Raw genomic sequence first — 21,084 nt, forward strand, 5'->3', positions numbered from 1 at the left:
GAAATAAATCATATTAACCTTAGCTTATAGCCTCTGATAATGACTTTCAAATATGTTTTTCCCCCTGTGCCAATACATTTGCAACCATTTGCATGGGTAAACAATTATTCTTGCAATCTCTGTAATGCTGACACAGTCTATGAGACATGAAAATTATCTAAATATAAGAAGTAAAGCTAGAAAAAAACCCACACCAAAACTCCAACTCCCACCTCCCTGAAAAATTTGTAGTTATAGTGGTAGCTGAGTAGGAACAGGTTAAGGCAAAATCAACATGTTTGTTCATTAAAACAATCTGAATAACTAGAAGTAACCATGGCATCAAATTGGTAATTTAATGCCAATTTCTCTTATCTTTAACAGAAAAACAAGACCAAAACCACCTTGCTAGTACTATAGCAATTATCCAGGCACTGTCAAGACTGAAAAAAAAATTAGATTTTTCTTTCTTGGTAACCTTTAGCTTTGCACTTCAGAATAATATGCTCACTCTAGTGCAATTAAGCACAATAAATACATGAATTACTATTCTGGTACATTTTACAAAAAGAAAAAGATATTTTTCAGAAGCAAAATACTATATTATATGGAATTTTCTTTTCTAATTTGCATATGAAAAGAATTTCAAAAGTTTTGATGTATAAACTACCATAGACAAATCACTCAGAATACAGCCAGATTTAATGAATCTGCAATTTGAATTAAAGAATCTCATGAGGAGGGACTATCTTAGGTGATTCCCTGCCCTGTACTTGCCATGCATAATTTGAATTGCCCACAGTTACTACTCAGTAAAAGGATACTACATTTTGTTCCCATGTTTGGAAGCAGGAGGTTGTCACCACCACAATTCCATGACCAATGTTTTAACCTATTCCAGATGCTGAGGAACAGCACCAACTCTCTGATGCCTTAGTTTCCTTAAGTCCATGGAAACAGTGGTGAAAACAGAGAGAGTGGAAATGATCATAGAATCTTTAAGGGCAGAAAAGACCTTTCAGATCATCAAGTCCAACCATCAACCCAGTCCCACCACCATGTTTGCCATTAAATTATGTCCTCAAGTCCCATTATCAACACATTTTTGATCACTTCCAGGGCAGCCTGTCCCAGTGCTTGGCAGAATTTTTCATGAAAATATTTAATCTGAACGTCCCCTGGAGCGGCTTGAGACATTTCCTGTCATTCTGTCACTTGCTACCTAGGAGAAGAATCCAAGACTCACCTTACTACAACCTCCTTTGTCGCAGTTTTGGACAACAAAAGACATGTCCCCTCAGCCTCCTTTTCTCCAGGCTGAACACCCCCAGCTCCCTCAGCCACTCCTCCAATCTTGTGTTCCAGATACTTCACCAGCTTTGTTGCCCTATTACTGTCTTGAAGTGAGATGTGGGAATGTGAATGGAAAAACTGTAAGTCTTGGCAAAGAGTTTAATACTGTCCAAGCTTGGGCAACACAGTAGCTTCCTACAGTTTAGGAACAGTTGCTAACAACTTTCCTGGAGAAGTCAAGCTGATAAGGCCCCAATTGTATAGAAAATTAATTGAATTGAACATTTTAAATTTACATATAGATATAAAAAATTTGTATGCATATGAAGCCAAAGATTAAATCATAGAAAAGCATATGGCTGGAGAGTATAAAGACAGTTCACTGGAGATTGTCCAGCACAAGAAAATAGCTGGGTAACTGCTTCAGTGCCTCATCTATAGCCCTCTGAAATCAGTAGGAATGCTGTAAAGGGACTTAAGGTCTGAGAAAACAATTTAAAAGCACAAACCTGTAAGCAGACATACACTGTCAGCGTGATGGTCAAGGGGTGACACTGTGAAAGAGAATGGTTGACTTTCAAGTGGTCCCAAAAGGAGGGATGTAGAATATGCAGGTGGATTTTCTTCAAGTTGTCCTAAGATTTGTGTGGGGGGGGCACAGGAAACCTCACAAACCAGTGTCTCTGGGCTTTCACTGGAAGTGAGGAGATCTGCTGTACTACACACTGATGGTGACAGATGCTACCCCGGCTGTCATACAGGGCACTGGAAGGAGAGCTCCAGCACTCAGAGCAAAACCTGCTGAAGCCTGTAATCAAGCTTTCTGGTATGGATTAGTACAATCATGTCCTGTGGAGAGTAGGCACAGATGGAGACCTGTAATACATGTTCACCAGTGAGTTACACACACACGGACAAGATGCAGCTGACCTTACACTCTTGGATTTGTCAAGAACCACTGAAACGGTTATTCGTAAATTTTAGCATCTGACCTGTGCCCTATGAAAGAGGAAAACTCTTCTCTCCAATCCTACTTCACCACTATGAAGCATATTTTTTAATCTCACAAGGAATAATGGCCTTTGAGTTTAACTGTGTGCCATACATAGATGCTTGTGGGAATGGACTCCCTATACTTTTCATTGGAGCAAAATAATATATTCTGGTGGAAAAAAAGAAAAGAAACTCCATGCAAAAAAATTACCACAATTCAGAGTTGTTAGCATGGACTCCTTTTTTTTTTGTGATATAAATGTTAACAAGGCTTGCTGGCAACAAAATTTGATTTGCTGGGTAGTATGAGATACAAAGAAGATGGGTGGTACTCCCTCCTTCAAAAGAAAAATTGGCACAAATGAGTTTTGTCTGAGAGAAACTCTGTCTTGCTTGCTAATTTGAAGGAGTATCATTTATTGTACTCCAGTCTATTTTCCTTTTGCTTAGTCTTTAAAGGCAGGTGTGTGGTGGGGGACAGTATAATACAGCAGTCTTCTGCGCATGTTTGTATATTTTTACATGCAATATATTTTAATTAAATATATTTTAATTTATTAAATAACAGAGAGGTAGCATTTATTTCATCGCAGGAATCAGCATGCACTAAATATTTAGTATTTTTATTTTGGTGTGTTAGTATGGATGAGAAGAAAACTAATATCTTGTTTTAAACTGGTGTGATATATATGTGAAAAAACTTGTCGATCTGATTTATGCAGAAATGTGTAAATACATATAAAACCACCCAAACACTGACATGACTAGGCTTGTAATTTTCCTGAGCAGTTCTGATTAGTGGCATGGTTCAGTTTACTGTGACTTCAGGTATGCTGATAAAACAAGTAGGAGATTCTCCATTTGGAGGAAAGAGATCACAATATATTTACACTTCAGCAAAGCAGAAGGGCAAGGATAAGAAACGAAGGATAGATTTTCAAGGTTTCTGGGTTTTTTTTTCTGTTTGTTGCATTTGAGGTACTCCAGCTTATCCTACCAAGTGTCTGGCTGCTGGTGCAGAGCTCAGGTCTTGGACAAGTCCTGTACTGTACCTGCCAGCTCAAGCAGCACTAGATGCCTGTTTAAGCTACTTCAATTTCTTCTTTCTATTTCAGTCATAGCTGGAAATCAATATATCTCCCACCTTGGAAATATCACAGCTGGGTGTTGGCTCGAGGCTTATCTTCCTTCAGAGGGTAGCGTAAACTTCATTCCTGGGCTGAGGGCAGGGTTTCAGTCCAGTGGGAATAAGATAACTTTTAGAAAAAACTTCAAGGAAAAGGAATTTCCAAGTTATACCCACTGAACACAAATATATATAGCTATTTAGTCTCAATTTTTCTTTTGCAACTGAATCAAAACCTTTACATAGTTAAAATGCAGTTGTAGATATTTTTTTTTTCATTCTATCCTCTCCAAACTCAAGGAAAGTATCCTCGGTAGGTAACACTGTCACGACATTTTTCACTGAGATATTCAAAATATCTCAGTAAGATGTACTTTGAAAAGGAGGTACATTTCCCCTGCAGGATAGGCTGTTGGGAGGAACTATGCCTATTTGACCAGCTGGAGTCCTGCCTAGTTGGTCATAGGAAAGAGTTATGTGATGTTATGTGTTATACACAAGAAAAATAGAAGTATTGCCACTTCCAAAAGCTTTGCTAGAAGTCATGAGGCATTTTAAACTTCTGATACAGGCACATCTTACTTAAGGAATACATTTTTTGTATGGATTTATTAATGTGAATAGCTAAATCATGTTCAAAGTGAAAATGTTGCCTCTGGGAGTTAAATGCTTTCTGTTCTCAGGCAAATCTGACCTGTATACGGTGCTTGTGTGTTCCAGATACCAAAGAATCACTGCTTTCTGGTGGGAATTCTTTGTAACATGCAGCTTTTATTAAGGTTAGGAGTTATTGAATCAAATACTGATGTAAATTCTCATCCTAAAAATGATTAGGAATTACTATTTTTTTAAAAACCCACAATATTTATTTTATTGGAAACATTTGTTTCTCATTTTAAATGTTTTTGCTTTCACATTGTTCTGCCTTGTGAAGTTTATTTTCTTAGTGTTGATCATTTAATCTTCCATTTTAGGTTTTGTCTCTGAATATATTGAGGAAAACTTTTATGGTTTTTGTTCTAACCAAAACCACAGAACGTGATAGAGCTTGTTAAAATCCAGTTAACAGACATGCTAATCCCACCTTTTAATTAATTTATTCATCTGATAAATGTCAAAGGAGCCTGCTATTAAATTTTATATTGTGTATAATAATGGAGAAAAGAATAGTTTTATATGAGGTTGATAACATCAACCATTTCAAAGTCTAAACCTAATTAGACATAGAAGTGCATTTTAACAATGTCCAGCATTTGAGGTTCCCATTCCAGCATCATGAGCAGAGTCAATTTTTCTAAAGCAAATTTATCTGTTTCTGATTGCTATACAAAGTGGACAAATTTTAGTACATAATGCCACTGAGAAAAATGAAACTGAGACACCATAGCACACTTATCTGAAAATGCAACTAATAATTAAAAAAAAAAAAAATAAGGGAGTGTTTCCTTTCTCCATGCATTTCTGCATACATTTCTGTATGAGAACATAGTACTTATATTGAATTAATCTAATGTAGTTTACACTGAGGATCTTATCTTTTTCTTATGTCATGTAATCTATTTATGAACTACTGAGGCAGTTCAAGACCAACAGGGTTATACAACACAAAGCTACTGTGGGGAAAGATGGCATTTGAACAGCAGTCAGGCTTAAATTGTGTTTGAATCTTTCAAGTGAAGATACAATCAGAGAAGAAAAAATTAGTAGCCCAATATTCAACTCTGATCTTACTCATGCACAGTATCATGAATCAGTTGTGTAGGTAAAATAAACATAAAACCTGTTCAAAACATTAAAATAGAATAGAACATTAAGATATACTACAATATTAAGATGCAATAGAATTGCAGATACATCATTAATTAGAAGTATTTCATTGTTGTTCAGATTTTTTATAATAATAAAGGTTCCTTTTTTGAAGGAATACATCATATTTTATCATACATATAATAAATTATAATTACCCTTTTATTACATTAATTTGTCCACCCACCCTTGGTATCTCTTTTCACATAAGAACTTCACTGCTCATGAAAGCATAATGAAGTACTGCAGACATCATCTGAAATGTATTAGCCTTAACTGGTGGGTGTTCCAAATAATAAGAAGAAATAGATACAAACACTTTGCCTGCTTTTGTCCCATTCTTCTGGAAGATAAGGACTGATAAGATCAGTAGCAAAACACTACAATATGTGAATATGCTGCTTGTTTCTGATTAAAGCACAAAATATAGGGAAGAGAGCAAATATCACTCATCAGCAGTCTATACATACGTGTATGTGCAAAAACCTATCTCTCTGTGGATGTATGTAAAATATGTGTGAATCCTGTGTGGTGGTTAAGGTGAAATCCATGAAGTATCACATTTAAATATTAATCACAAAATCATTATGCAGAAATTACTCTAATGTATATGAGAAAAGATGTTAAAGAAATAACATGCACTTTCATCTATGGTCCTTGTGATGCTTCCTAGAAAACAACTCTGTCCAAATCTTCTTTAGTTTAGGTCTCTGATGTTCAAGGTGAATGAGTATGAAGTAGATTTACATTTCTAGTGCTTGACAGAGCTGATCCCTCATTTGTTTTGCACTACACAACAGCTTACACAGTGCTAATTTTTGGGGATCTTGATATAACCACTATTATCTCTCAGGTATAAGCAATAAAGTGGCAACACTGGTTTTGTGGCCAGTTCCTTGGCAAATAACTGGAGCGTCATCATCTCTATACAACCTTGAGGCATGATTTGCAGAAGAATAATAGTTTTTTCTGTTTGAGGACTTCAGGCCAGATCTGACATAGCAAAACCACAGTGCAACTCATGCTGAAGAAAAAAACAAGGAAAAGGATAGTTCCTACCCTACAGTAGGATAGGATAGATAGCTCTTGATCTGAGCACTCCAATTTGGATCTGGATGGTTACTCCTCTTACAGCAGAGATAAAAATCAGATCTAAATTTGTTCAGTGCAGTTGGATCTGGTAATTTGACTGAAAATTCTCTCTATCTAATGCTAAAATGCATTGCATTTTCTATGACCTTTTTTCTTTCAAGCCTGCCAAAGTCCACGGAATCTGCATCAATATAAACAAATGAACCGAAACCAGAGACTATGAAAATTAATTACTGTCCAGACTCCACAGAAGATTTTCCCAAAAGGCTGGGTAGGTGAGGACTGTTTCTCAAGAAGCAGAATATGGGAGTAGGTGTATTCCAGGAAAAGCAGTTATACCAAGTTTATGAATCCTTCTTAAATAAACATAAATAGCACTAGAATGACTGCTGAAAACAACTGACTGAAGGATAGTTTGCCTGAATAAAAAGCTCACAGAGTTTATAGACTCAAATAAAACCATTTCTTAATACATTCTATATCCTCTGTCAAACTACATGATGCCTGTTCTTATCAGCATGGATCCTGTAGTGTATCATGGAAAGAGCAAGAAATGGAATGTGATTCTTATCTCTATTTGTGATAGAAAACCCAATAAATCTCAGAGAAAATACTACAAGTGAATTATGAGGGCCTTACTGTCCTATCTATACAATACATTTTTCTTGTAAGAATGATGGTGTTGATTTAAAAGCCTGAAGAGAAAATGAAGTGGAAAATAGGAATAGGAAGGTGGGGTGTTTTTATTTTCTACCACAAAAAATACTCTTACTTCTTTCTTTTACCTTTCAGGGAAAACTACAAAATCACTGTTTTATCATTTGTGGAAATTATGGCTGTGGTAGAGCAGGCAATTTTTATGTGTTTTTGCAGCTTTAACTATATAATAATGAAGATATGCAGTGATATGTCTAAAGTGGGAGCTTTCTGAGCTCCCTGTCCTTGCCACTGTCATAGACTTGCTGTAGGTTGGACATGAGAATCTCTAAACTCTAGTTGTCCACAAGCAACTTGGTTATGAAATATTTTGATTCATAGATGTTCCAAGTCTAACTAGGCAGCCTCAGTATCTTGCAATGAGATGCTTCTCCATTCGGGCAAAAAGAGACAGACAAACCTTCCTAAAAAAGGAGAACTATAAAGAGTAATATTCTTTTATAATCACCACATTAAAACTTACTTTCCTTTAAAAATACCAAAGCTTCTCATCATTTACTATCAGTTCGAATATGGAGAATAATCACAGCTGATATAATATGATGTAACTGGTACCTACCAAAGTTCTGATGAGTGTAGCTACCTGTTGAATTCCAGAGCCCTCGATGTAATCTCTGGGTTACCTGCAGCCTTGCTACAATAAATTTGGGTGTCTGCCCAATTATGTAAACCCCTTCTGCCAAATTTCTTCCTTAACAAGCACTAGTATTGATTTCTGAGTACAAGAAGGATGAAGAGCACAGATAGTGATTTCCTTGATCTTTCTGGTAACAAGGAACAATATTGATAGGAATAGGCAGATGGATTGATTCAATGCATGGCCCTGGTATAAGGGAGGCCCTGGAGAGAGACTCAGACAAATCAGAGGGCTGAGCAACCCCCAATCTTGGGATGGGCTAACCCTGGATGTATGTACAGACTGGGGAATGAGGTGCTGGAAAACAGGGCTGCAGAAAAGGACTTGGGGGTCCTGGTTGGTGGAAAGTTGAACATGAGCCAGCAGTGCCCTGGCAGCCAGGAGGACCAGCCCTGTCCTGGGGCATCAGGCACAGCATGGCCAGCTGGGCAAGGGAGGGGATTGTCCTGCTCTGCTCTGGGCTGGGACAGCCTCACCTCGAGTGCTGGGGCAGTTTGGGGTGCCACAAGAGACAATACATTAGCAGAGAGCATCCAAAGGAGGGCAAGCAAGAAATACTGGGCACTGGAAACAGGATCCCCAGGGCAGTGGTCACAGCACCAAGCCTGACAGAGCTCAAGGAGCATTTGGACAATGCTCTCCAGCACATGGTATGGTCCATGGGGTGGTCCTGCACAGAGCTAAGAGTGGAACTCAGTGATCCCTTCCACTTCAGCATATTCTGTCATTCTGTGAACTACTCTACTTGAATGCTTAGGTGACATTCATGTCTCATTTACAAAAAAATTTACATTTCTGTTAAGTGAATGAAATGAAATGTGAAACTGTGGCTTGTTTTAGGAAAAAGCCAGACAAATATTTTTCTAAAGGATTCAACTTTCTTATCAACAATAAAGTACTCCAGAGATGTCCCACAAAATCCTATTATGTTACTAAAATTACACATTATAATATTGGGATTGGTTCACTTTAGCCTTTGGACTGCAGCTCCAGGATGAGTAAAAGGATTCTGAGATCCTGTTTCCATTATTCTCTGTCCAAGCCCATAGAAAATATGCTTAATTTGCAACTTTCAACCAACCTTTCATAGATGCCAGGAACCACAGCAGGATGTTTTCAGGGGGCATGTGAGGAAGGGCTAGTTGAATGTGAGGTCATGATATGAAATATATAATCAGTTCCTTTCCAACTAGAACTTTATCCATTTAAAACATAAAACCTATGGTTCTTACCATTGTTTTTCCTTTTTATTTTATTTTAAATGGATCTTTTTCTGCAAAGCCAAACTATCTCTCTCTTCTACTAAAACACTCCCCTAGAACAAATGAGCAATTTTGTTAATGCATGAGGATGGTGAAAGAATTATGATTCTGTTGGATAAAATCTCTTTGTTTAAAATAGTTGTCATTTTTCTAAAGAGAAATCAGACACCTTGTTGGTGTTTTCTTATAGTAAACATAAGGTCACTGAGAGGAAACAGGCTATATGGAAGATCATCATGGTATTAAATTACTTCCATCTGCAAAAGCTGTAAATTATGTAGACATAAAAGGAGAAGTTATGATAAGAACTCTGAAGTGTTGTGTATCTGGACTTTAAAATGCTATTCTGCGAAGGACTTTATTCTACTGCCAAGATTAAGAAACATGAAGTAATGATTCAGGAGTTGGGCTTTGTCAAAGGAATTCTGCTCTAAAATGTGCTCCTTCCTCTTGGATTTTTTTTCATTCTCTTTAGAAAAGATCATCTTGGATTATTGACTATTTATTATGACTTTGTATATACTGTTTTCTTAGTTTTTAGCTTGACACTAGTTCTAAGATCAAGGCTGAGTGAACTTTAGAAAAGTATTAGCTTACTTGCTTTTTCTATTTGTTAATTGTCTCTAAATAGACATAAACTTTTTTTTTAATATATCTGAGGCTATGAACCAAACAATCTGTTTTATATGTACACATTTCTGCATGTACCGAGTACTCATATGTGCAATTTTAGCATCTAATTACTTTATGAAATTTACTTCAAAAACTAAATTTTCTAAATTTCTCTCAGTTTCATCACAGCTGTTTTGGTCACTCATTTCACATGGCATTGTCTTGCTTCATGGCTATGTTTCTAAAATTACATATTCCAAAATTTTCTGGAAGGATTTTTACTACATTGTCTCATGAAAATAAATGTTAATTATGCCTCCTCCAAAAATTTAAGGACATGAAAACACAGGATTAAATGAATGTAGTTCAAAAATTTTGTAATTCCTGTAGTATTTATTGGAAAAATATATATAGAGGTCAGTAAATAAATTTCAATTCTTTGAGTGTGATAAAAAATATTTAATCTCAACTGAATTTTTCTTTCTTCTTTGCTTCCTTTGAAGGAATTTACTTACAATTCTTCAAAGGTGTCTTTTTATACAAAAGGATTCATGTGTTTTTTGATTTTTATCAGTTTAAAACAGCATGTTCGTTGCAGTTCATTACATGCCCTGAGAAAAGTTGACATGTGAATTAAAGTTTTTTCTCAAGGAGGTCTTGCATACTTGCCTAACAAAATACATTACAAGTATAACAAAAACATATATGTACAGACCACAGATATAAACATTTTACAAGGGCAACTCCCATTCCCGTCTGTCTTCTCTTGTGTATCAAACAAATTACTGCAATGTAACAAAGGAAAGGCTGTTCTTTAAGCTGTTTTTCAGTTGGAGCCTTGTCTTTATCTATGCACAGAGAGAACAAAAATGTTTATTTACACATGTGGTTCTTTATAGTTGTTACTCAAAAAGCGCTGCGTACAAACATCTAGGATTTCTCCAGCGAAAGTAACACAAACGCACACATTGAAGATAATGGCTATAGGTGAAAGTTCCATTTGGCAGTTGTCCACACAGCCTGAAGATATTAACAAGGAGACTTTAGAGAGAGATGCCAGATTTCTCTTCATCACTACCCAAAACATTGTTACAGAGATGTCTGGCTCCAGGTCCAAGAATTTCCAGCTAAAAAGAACTCCAGGAGTTTTCTTTGATTCCACTTTGGAGGGGCCCCCAGTAGCCCTCCCGCGGAGATGATGGTGAAAGACAGGGATGAAGGAGGTTAAAATTTTTTTTAAGGAAGACCCTCTCCAAAACTTTCAGTCTTGAGGACTAAGCTAAGAAAGAAATAAGAAAATATGTAGACCCAGGGGGACTTAAAATTGGTGGCTCTGCTGTGTTGGGAGACCAGCAGAACTACACATTAGGAACAGAACCATGCTTTTTTAGTCAGAATCTTCCATTCAAATTTGGGCTTCTTCCGGAAGTATTTTAGCAATATAGAAGATACAATCTGTCTTCTGATTGAATTATTTTATTCTGGCAATCTTTTCTCTACATTGTTATACTGAATAGTTGATCAGATAATAACACTTGAAAAATGTTTACAAGAGAGTATCACTGAATCTTAGAATTTCCATGTAATTTGAAATAATTGGAAACAAAGAAATTTTCCTTCATTCATTTACCTGAAAGGCCCATCTACCTTCCCATTCAATTCAAAAGTATTTTCTAGTCAGTTAAAAGTGTATACTGAAAGTTAGTGTAAGTTATTTCATTTTGTTGCTTGCAGAAAAATAAGTTGGTTTTTGGTGCTGGCAGAGGACATAGTGGAATATTTCTGTGGGAAAACAGTAGTTGAGATACTACTATAAAATCCTGTAACTAATGTAAGTGGATCATGAAGGCAAAAAGCAAAGTATTTTAGAAGTGGCCAGGCAAAGATCTGTTCTTTTATTTATCATTTCTGAAATTTGTTTCAGGTGTTGAACAGTCGAAATATTAATTTCAACTGTCACACCAACTCTTACAACAGCTCTGATTCCAACAGACTCCGTTACCTACCTATAACAGGAGTTATAAAAGTACAGAAATTATAGGGGAAAACACAGTTCCTGCTCCCTGGATGAAATGCAGGTGGCATGCTCAAAACCTATTCCATGCATGATGAGTCCCCATCCACAGGATCTGCAAGTGCAAGCACCAGCATTCCAAAGGTGGTGGAATGGAGGTGAGTGCAGTGCAGCCACCACAGCCAGGCTCTGTTGAAATCCCTGCAGGCTGAGGAACTCAATGGCACTTTGCAGCTGATAAACCACAGAACACCTGTCAACCTAGGGAGATTGGGGAAAATGTCCTGCTCCTGAGCCAACTGTGGCAAAATCACTCTCCTCAGATGAACTTGGTTCATTGCAGCCTAATTGGAGTATTAAAACACACCTCCAGCCCAAAGTTACCTGTCTCCAAGTTATTATCACCCCTCACCAGGCATGTGCTGTATATTCTTTTTGACTGTATCTGTAAAAGCAAAGTGAGACAATATTACAAGTGAGACAATCAGTCTCAACAAAAATATGTATGCCTAGAGTCACTCAGGTTCCACCTAAAAACAAAGAAATAGTATAAAACTTTAGAATGGGGGAAACATTCGGGAAGACTCCACCATAACTGCTGGGACCAGTTGTTAGGCTGAACCTGTCTCCTCCCCTATAGCCTTTTGGGAAAGAATCATAGTCTGTGCAGGCTGAATATCTCATTGTGGATTAGAGCTTGTCTGTACACTGCTTTGAATACATTTTTGCAATCAGAAACTATCACCAACAACCCTTGAATTTGAACCTGCCACAATTTTATATTAAGAAGGAGTGTTATTCCATAAACTGTTAGTGTGAGTCCTTCTTGGGCATAGTTGCTGGCAGCAGATATCATACTCAAATAAAGAGGAAAACCTGCAGAGGGTTCTCCCTTTTGCTCAGGGCAGGGTCCCCCCAGCAGGATGCTGACACTTGTTGGCTGCAAGGGTCTCATCTTATCTTGAGGAATTGACAGACAAATTAAACACTGAGGGTCAAGGAAACCTCCCCTCTTCATATGACAAAGTATGAAGTGAAAACTTATATGCTGAAATAAATTTACACACATAATTAACTACTTCTCAGAAGTAGTATAGACGATCTCTGTAATTCTATTATCTTTCTTTCCAGTATTTAATTAATTAGTACAACTTTTAATATTACTGAGCTTTCATATATTCACCTTCAAATATTTCTTAAGGACATTTCCTCAAGACTAACCTAATTATTGTTTGGTACTGAAAAACTGGTAAGCATCAACTATTCCTTTGCAGTGCTTGTCTCCCTTACTCTTCTCACTCTTACAATTAAAAATGTTCTTGAATCTTCTTCAAAACAAAAAAAATATATAAACAAGAAGTAAAATATATTAACAAAACACTAAATAGACACAAAAATGTTCCTGTTTATCCTCATGCCTGCCTTCATATTTATACCCTCATCATCTAGAATTTATTTCATTTTTATCTTTTGAACCTATTGCTGCACAACAGAGGACAATTTATCATCCAGCTCTTGGAGTTACAAAGCTTTTATTGCAGTCCTTACTCACTATCATGATACGAACATTTAATATTAACATTTCTTTAATGATTGAACAGCAATTTTAGTCTCCAATCAGATAGAGAACTTCGTTATCCAGAGTTCTCAATACAGTATCATAAGTAAAAAGTTAACAATCAGTAAATTAATTAATCAATAACAAGTAATCAACACCTTAAATAAACAATTAAAGTAAATATTTTCTTTCTCTCTTAATATCTTAGGCACATGAATACCATAGACGTGCAAAGGCAATAAAAGTTTATTATTAATATTCATGGTTGAAGGGGATTAGAAAGAAAACAAATGAAAGACATGAAGTGTTTTCATTGTTGCTGCTCCAAGTCACTGCAGAATTTCACTTTCTGTCTTATTTATTAAGCAAAAGACAAATTACTCTGATGTTAAAGAAATATAACAGGGAGGAAAATTAAATATGGCCAGCGTACTAAAGTATTTAATGTTGTTTTCCTGTAGATGCCATTTTCCTTTAAGTTTTGCTATCACATTTCTTTAATAAATAAATACGAAATTAAGCAAGGCAGACTTTGTGGAAGCACTTCAGCAATTAAAACTCTTCTTTTTATTGTCATCTTTAACAATAAAATTTTGCAGCAGCACAAATGCCAGTTCAGCTTTATCACGCCTTTGGCAACCTGTGCTTCCTGGCTTCAGAGAAATGTAATAAAATGGATGGTTATTATATTTTCTTCTAGTAGATCTTTTAGTAGATACTAGATATTAATGCTAGTAGAAATCAAAAGGTCATCTTGTCTGACCTACTTTATATCATAAACCATTACCTTTCATATAGGTACCTTATTTTCATCCTTGCTGCTCCACTTCAGTTGAAGTGCGTTTTCATAAAACATCTCATCTAGAAACACATCCCCCCTTGATCTGGAGACAATAAAGTCCTGTACAGAATCCACTGTTTCTTTTGACAATTTGTTTATATGTAACCCCAACTTTTAGAATGGAGAAAAGGAAGGCCCAGAGCCAGTCAGACTCACCTTGGAGCCTGACAAAATCATGGAGCAAATAGATCCTACTGTAAACTGTGCTAAGGCACATGGGAAGTAGGGAGATGATTGGTGACAGCCAGCATGGCTTTACTAAGGGCAATTAATGCTTGACAGACTTTGTGACCCTTCTTCAACATGGTTCTGGTGTTGTTTGCTAAGGGAAGAGCAACTGACACCATCTGCTTGGATTTGTGCAAAGCATTTGACACTGTTCTACATGACATCTTTGTCTCTAAACTGCAAATACAGAGATTTGATTGATAGACCACTCAGCGGACACAGAATTGTCTGGATGTTCACACTTAAATCTCGAGGTCAACAGCCCCATATCCAAGAGGAGAACAGTGATGAGAGGTGTTCCTCAGGTGTTGGTATAGGGGCTGAAACTGTTTGACATTTGTTGGTAAAACAGGATGACATTGAGTGCACCCTGAGCCAGTTTGCTGATGATATCAGACTGTGGTGTGGTGGACACTCTGGAAAGAAAGAATGCCATCTAAAGGAACCTGAGCAGGCTTAAGAGATGAGTGTCTACAAGCCTCATGACATTCAACAAGGCCAAGTGCAAGGTTCTGAACCTGGGACAGGGCAACAAAAGGCATAAATACAGGCTGGGGTGAAGAATGGATTGAGAGCAGTCCTGAGGAGAAGGACTTGGGGCGTTGTTTGACAACATGTTCAACATGGCCTGGCAATGTGCAGTCACAGTCCAGAATGCCAACCATGACCTGCGCTGTCAGAAGCAAAGCAGACATCAGGTTGACAGAGGTATTCCTATCCCTTTAGTCTGCTGTCATCAGAACCCCCCTGGAATACTGCATCCAAGTCTAGGGCACCCCATATAAGAATGTGGACCTGTTGGAACAGGTCCAGAGGAAGGCCACAAAGATGATCAGAGGGCTGGAGCGCCTCTCCCATGAAGACTGCCTGAGAGCTGTATTGTTCAGCCTGGAGAAGAGAAGGCTCCAGGCAGATATTTTAATCTCCTAGTACTTAAAGGAGACTGACAAGAATGCTGGAGAGGGACTTTTTACAGGGACCTGAAGTAATAGGACAAGGAGTAAAGGCTTTAAATTGGCAGAGGATAGGTTTAGATTAGAATTTGGAAAGAAATTCTTCACTGTGAGGGTGGTGAGGCACTGGAACAGGTTGCCCAGAAAAGTTGTGGATGGCCCATTCCTGGAAGTGTTCAAGACCAAGTTGGAAAGGTTTTTGAGTAATCTGGTCTGGCAGAGGGTGTCCCTGCCCATGGTCAGGGGGTCGGAACTAGATGATGTAACTAGATGATTCCACCCCAAATCATTCTATGATTCTTCTCTTCCTCCATTCTAATGGAGAGACCACATCACCCCGCAACAGACCAGCTTTTTCAAAGCAATTCTCATGGTCTAAGTAACTGAAGTCCTGGTTGTGGCACCAGTCCTGTATCCATTGGTTGATTTGTTAGATTTGGCTGGCCTTTTCAACCCTTATCTTTGATTGGGAGGTTTGATGACAACACCTCCTATGTTCCAGAGTCCCTTCCTGCCCCACCCAGGGCAATCCTTCTGGCCATACCTCAGACTTTTCCTGGCTGTGCCACGGGTGTCTATGTGAAACAACAGCAGCAGATAACAACCAGAAAACTGTGGGACACTTCACAGCCTCTCAGTAACGTCTCTGAAACAAACTCCTGGTGAACAGCACACTTCTCTAGACAGTGAGACAACAAATGGGGACTTTCACACCTTTCAGGAAAGAGCTGTCTACAGCCATCACCCATCAGCCATTCTTAGCTGCACTACCTCCTCTGAGGGGAGCAGATAGGGCTGGTCCAGCTTCTCTCCTGAAGTGAAAAGTCTTCCTTCTGCAGAGTAGTGAAGTTAGTTTGCAAGGGCATCTCAGGCTTTGGGAGGAAGTTGTTCCCTCCTGAAGGTCTTTACCATTGCAAGTTTCCATTCTGCAGGTTATTGCCCTGTCTCCCTTCTGTGTGTGCTGGTGGGAAAGTTTTTGGATGTTTGGTCATGGAACTGCAGGTTTTATCATCTTGGAAGCTGCTGTCTCAGTCCTTGTCAGCCTCCCCGTTGCTACATTCTTCTCACTGTCTCTTGCAGCTCAGACACTTCCTGGTCCTCCATGTGTCCCTGACACGAGAAAGCTTTTGGCACAGGTCATCCTACCTGGCCATCTCAGCAGGATGGTGGGCACTCATCTGAGATCAAAGTCACTGTTCTATTGGACAACTTTGCACCATCTATCCTGGCCATGGCTGATGTCTCCACTCAGATAGACCCACTGAAGGAAGAAGTTGATGGTCAGACCTCAGTCTGCGGAAGTGCCCTTGACCTGTGCAGATGGTCACAGAATGGTGTCCAGTTACTGAGCTGTATGTACTTCAAATCTCTCCTATTGCACTCAGATCATGGGATGTTCCTCCTTCAGAGAGGTTCCCTCTTACTCAAACTGCTGTGTGAACCTCCCTGGTGGATGTCCCACACCATTTGCCCACTCTGGTCATGGTGCTCCTGGTTGCTCGTGCTCTCCATGGCTGCCACCATCACTCTTGGCCCCACATATTGACAGCTTCTCTTCTGCAAGCTGCCAAGTCCTGGCAGCTCTTGGCACTCCCTTAGAATTTCCCTGGCTCAGGAAGCCCACTCTGGATTCCCAGTACTGCTGCAAAACATGCCTGCACTGAAGTTAAATGACTTGAAATTCATCTTGAAGTCATATTGAAAAATTCCTTCTTCTTATTCACGCTTTTCCATTTAAGTGATCCTCTGCATCAATTATATTCCTAATTTTCATCAGATGTGAGAATACGCCTTCTTTGAATCATGGCCTATTTCTGTTATTTCTGCTCATTTTCTTTTATTTGCTTACATTGAATAGAAGTTTTGACCACTATTCAACCATCAATTTCTATCTGAGTGATTATTAAATTGTCATTATCTCTTGTGATGAAATTCAATACTGTGTGATCCATGCAAATACATTACAATACCTTTTGTGTTAAAAAATTATCCTGTATAACACTTAAATACTTTAATGCTGTTTTATTAATGCCTGCCTGAAACCTTCAATAATTTTCTGAATGTGAGTCCTCCATTATATATTTTTTTCTTTCTGCACAGCCTGGACAGACAATGAATAGATCATGGTTTCCATATGAGTGTATGGTCTGTCACAAACTCCTACAGATCTTCCTTTCCAGGCAATGTTCATGAGTGTGCTTATTTGCAATTATTCTAGGGTCCAACCACCCAAACTATTCATAGTTTTACAATAGAGAATGCCTGTTGTAAGTAATGCCATCTGTTATGCCCTCTGTATGTTCTATTTTTTTTCTATAAAACTTACATGATTTTGGGATAACAACTGAATGAGCCCCCCCAACTGATTTCACTGGCTCCATTCACATAACATTTTTCTTGCCAACAAGAATTCCAGTTTGTCTTGTTTGTTACCCATTTTCCAACCATCTGGAGGCTAAAATCTACCCTTTTCTTTGTGTTCATCATTGTTCATGAAGATCCACATCTCATTTTGTATGTTGTCTGCCTTGCTCTTAATTCCATAGTATTCAGCCAGGTCATTGTGGAGTTTACAGCATGATGCTGCTTGAATGTGACCCCAGCAAAGCTGTGAGATTAATAAGGATGTCCTGAAATCATTCTTTCTCTGTTCTCTGGTAGCAATGCCCACCTTTTGGATATGAGACCAGCAGCTGGCCCCTGCTAGACAGGAGAATGAGGCAGTTTACTTAAGCCAGAAATCATGCAAAACATGTCAAACAAGTGAGAGCAGGGAGGTTGGAGCAGATGACACATTGTATAGCCTTCGAACCTTACCCATTCTGTGTACCATGGCAGAACCTGGTCTGATGCAACTAGGCACTGATGTCCCACCTGTCCCAGTTTTGTTACTTCTCTGCCAATAGCTGCAGAGAGGAAAAAAAACTGGGAACATAATTCCAGTGAGTGGGAGGTCAATACAACATCCGTCTTTCTTATCTTCTGCTCATTTGCGCATGACTGAACGTTCTTTCTTTTGCATTGGTCAAAAAGTCTCTCAAGCATTTCAGCAATGCTTGCTTCACTGCATGTTTTGTTAGGTTGTCAGATTTCTGTAACTCATTTACAAATTGTTTTCTTTTAAATGAAGTGGATAAAGTGAATGCAGACTTTTCAGCTCTCATAGTTAAAAGCATGTCTAAGACAACAATAACGACACTAAGAAAGAGATGAGTATGTACATGTTAAGCTTCATTGATAATTGTCTGGTATATCTTTTTCCCTAAAGCCTTATACTGTGTCATTGGTATGAACTAATAAAATAGCATTTGATAAATAGCACTATATCAGAGGAATCTGGGTAATATGGCTCACATATCACAATTAAATAAAAAGGGAAGCCTAAATGCCCTGTGTTAGAACACCAAACTGTTTCTGGAGATAATTTCTGAATTCTCTATGTTCATTAAAATATTAATTGAAATTATTGAAGTTCAGGTATTAACAAGTTTAATTACTATTGTTGATGCTTTAAGCTGTGAAAAAATCTACCATTCCCTCCCTCTATATTGCCCACACAAAGCACAGTTGCAAGATGTGGCAAGTGCCAGAGGTATGTTTCTCTCTGTGAAGCATTCAATGTCACTGCTCCTTAGCAGCCTCTCAGAGCAGGCTGAGATGTGGGTACTGGGGACCATCACATTCACAAGAGAGCTCACACTGCAGCAAAATGGGCAGAAATAGAGGATGAGGACATGGCAAGGACTTGCTTCTTCCCAGGCAGACACAGGCACTGCATTGCAAAAGTACGTGCTGATAATGATCATTCGATGAATTAATGAGACCCCTTGATCTTAAACACATACATTCGTGGGTGACAGAGAGTTGTGAGATAAATTTATAAAGAAAAGGTGGAATAATATAAGATTGTTTGGTTTTTTCAACTGCCAACCTTATATACATGATGTTTTGCATTATGTCGTCAAATCAGCAGCAATTAAACTATTATATTAATAAATATTTATCAAAACAAACTTAATTTTATACAGCTAAAACATTTCACACATTCCAAAATTTCTTTTGGAATGTGTGAAATTTACAGGCATTTCATAATACCTGGAAATTTACAGGCATTACATAATACCTGTAAAGGAGAGGAAATACTACAGGTGAAACTGGGATTGGAATGGCAAAAGATGGTAAAAAAATAAAGACTACTTGAAAAAAAATACGTGTGTCAAAAAATTATGAAAGAGTAAGGAATTAATGGAATTTCCCAAAAACATGAGAGAGTATTGAAATATATATATAATGTATATATTATATTATATTATATTATATTATATTATATTATATTATATTACATTACATTACATTATATATTGAAATATATATATAATTTGAAATTACTTTGACTGAAAAGTAAAAAAAGAGAGTTATTCTACTGAGTTTGCTTAAAGAAACCAAAACAGCTTTCAATTAAAACTCAGAGCAGATAGGAATTTCTCTACTAAACATTATCCAGCTATTTCTGCAGCTGGATTTTGAAATCAGCTCATTATTGGCAGGCAAAGGAATCCACAAGCGGATCCACAATCCTACAAGACATTCTAAAAACATAGTTGTGAATGAAGTGCAGAAAAAAGAAGACAAATGCAGAAAAGAAAACTTTATTCTCAGTACCTGGGAAATATGAAAGCATCACGTGTTTCTTTAGTTGCAGAAAACAATCCACCTGAGAAAGGATTTTAAAATTCCATAAAAAATAATTCACCTGAGAAAGGATTTTAAAATTCCATAAAAAATAAGAACAGAGAAGTTTTGAGCAAGCATAGGTGAGTACAAATAAAGACCTGCAAGGAAGAAAGAACAGAGAAAAATAATAAGAGATCTAGAGATTTGTGCAGAAAGTATAGGTCTATTTACAGGAACCTGTATGCTAAAAAGTCAAGCAGAAAGCCAAAAGGCATAGCATGAAGTAGGATAGGCATGTACTTAAAGATTTGCATTAATTTGTCTGTAATAGCACAGAATTAGTATATTGACATATAAAAATTTATAACTTTGGTGAAATATTTGCTAAAATATGTGGTCTAGTAAGGCTGGCTGAAGGATGGGATAGCAGAAATATTTTGGAGAGAATGAAACTAAAACAGTTTCATGCTACTCAAGACGAGAATGAAGTTTGACTGGCTTGGACTAATGAACTAACTTGAAAAACTAAGATTGATCTGGCTGAAATAATCAAGAGGGTTTTTATTAATTCTAACAGGTTTTGGTTATGTTTTAAGCAGGATTATTTTTTAATATGTTAATAAGCAGGGAAAAATTTGCATGACATAAAATCAGAAAATATATCCAATACAAAGTGAGAGAGGCTAATTCTAAATTAGCTCAGGGTGTATAGGAAGAGAAAATTGTCTTGCCCAACAGTTTTCATCAGAGGGGAAGTGAAGGAAGAAACAATTCTTTCAATGCTCACCTAAGATGTAGAGCAGAGACCAGGAGCACTTCAACTGCTGCACTTTCTTTAGGGCTGCAGATTTCCAAGGTAGTGTATAAGACTGATAGAAGTGAATGATGTGAATTTCTCTGTAATTTGCTTCACAGAAACATCAATGTTAAACTTTGTTTAAACCACATCCAATAAAGACTTGCAGAAACTAATCGACTGTGAAGAGAAGGTTGTAAGATTTTACTGAGGTGCCAGGATACAACTTTGATTAATTGGATATTAAATGACACTCAGTAATTTGACTGGTCATGAATTAATGTCTTTTCTTCCTGTTGATAGGTCTCATACCTCACTTATCACTATGTCAGACGTTTGATATAAGGTATTAAATCATTTTGAACATTTTTTAGATTACTCAATTATAAGCCTTGTGACTGTTTAATCTCATATCATTTGTTTGATGACAGCCTGTTACATTAAAAAGTCTAGAGGAATCTAATGACTCAGTTATGAAAATTCTGCACTTAGCTGCAATTAGC

The sequence above is a fragment of the Ammospiza caudacuta genome, chromosome 4, assembly GCF_027887145.1.
Source record: "Ammospiza caudacuta isolate bAmmCau1 chromosome 4, bAmmCau1.pri, whole genome shotgun sequence".
Classification (NCBI taxonomy): Eukaryota; Metazoa; Chordata; class Aves; order Passeriformes; family Passerellidae; genus Ammospiza; species Ammospiza caudacuta.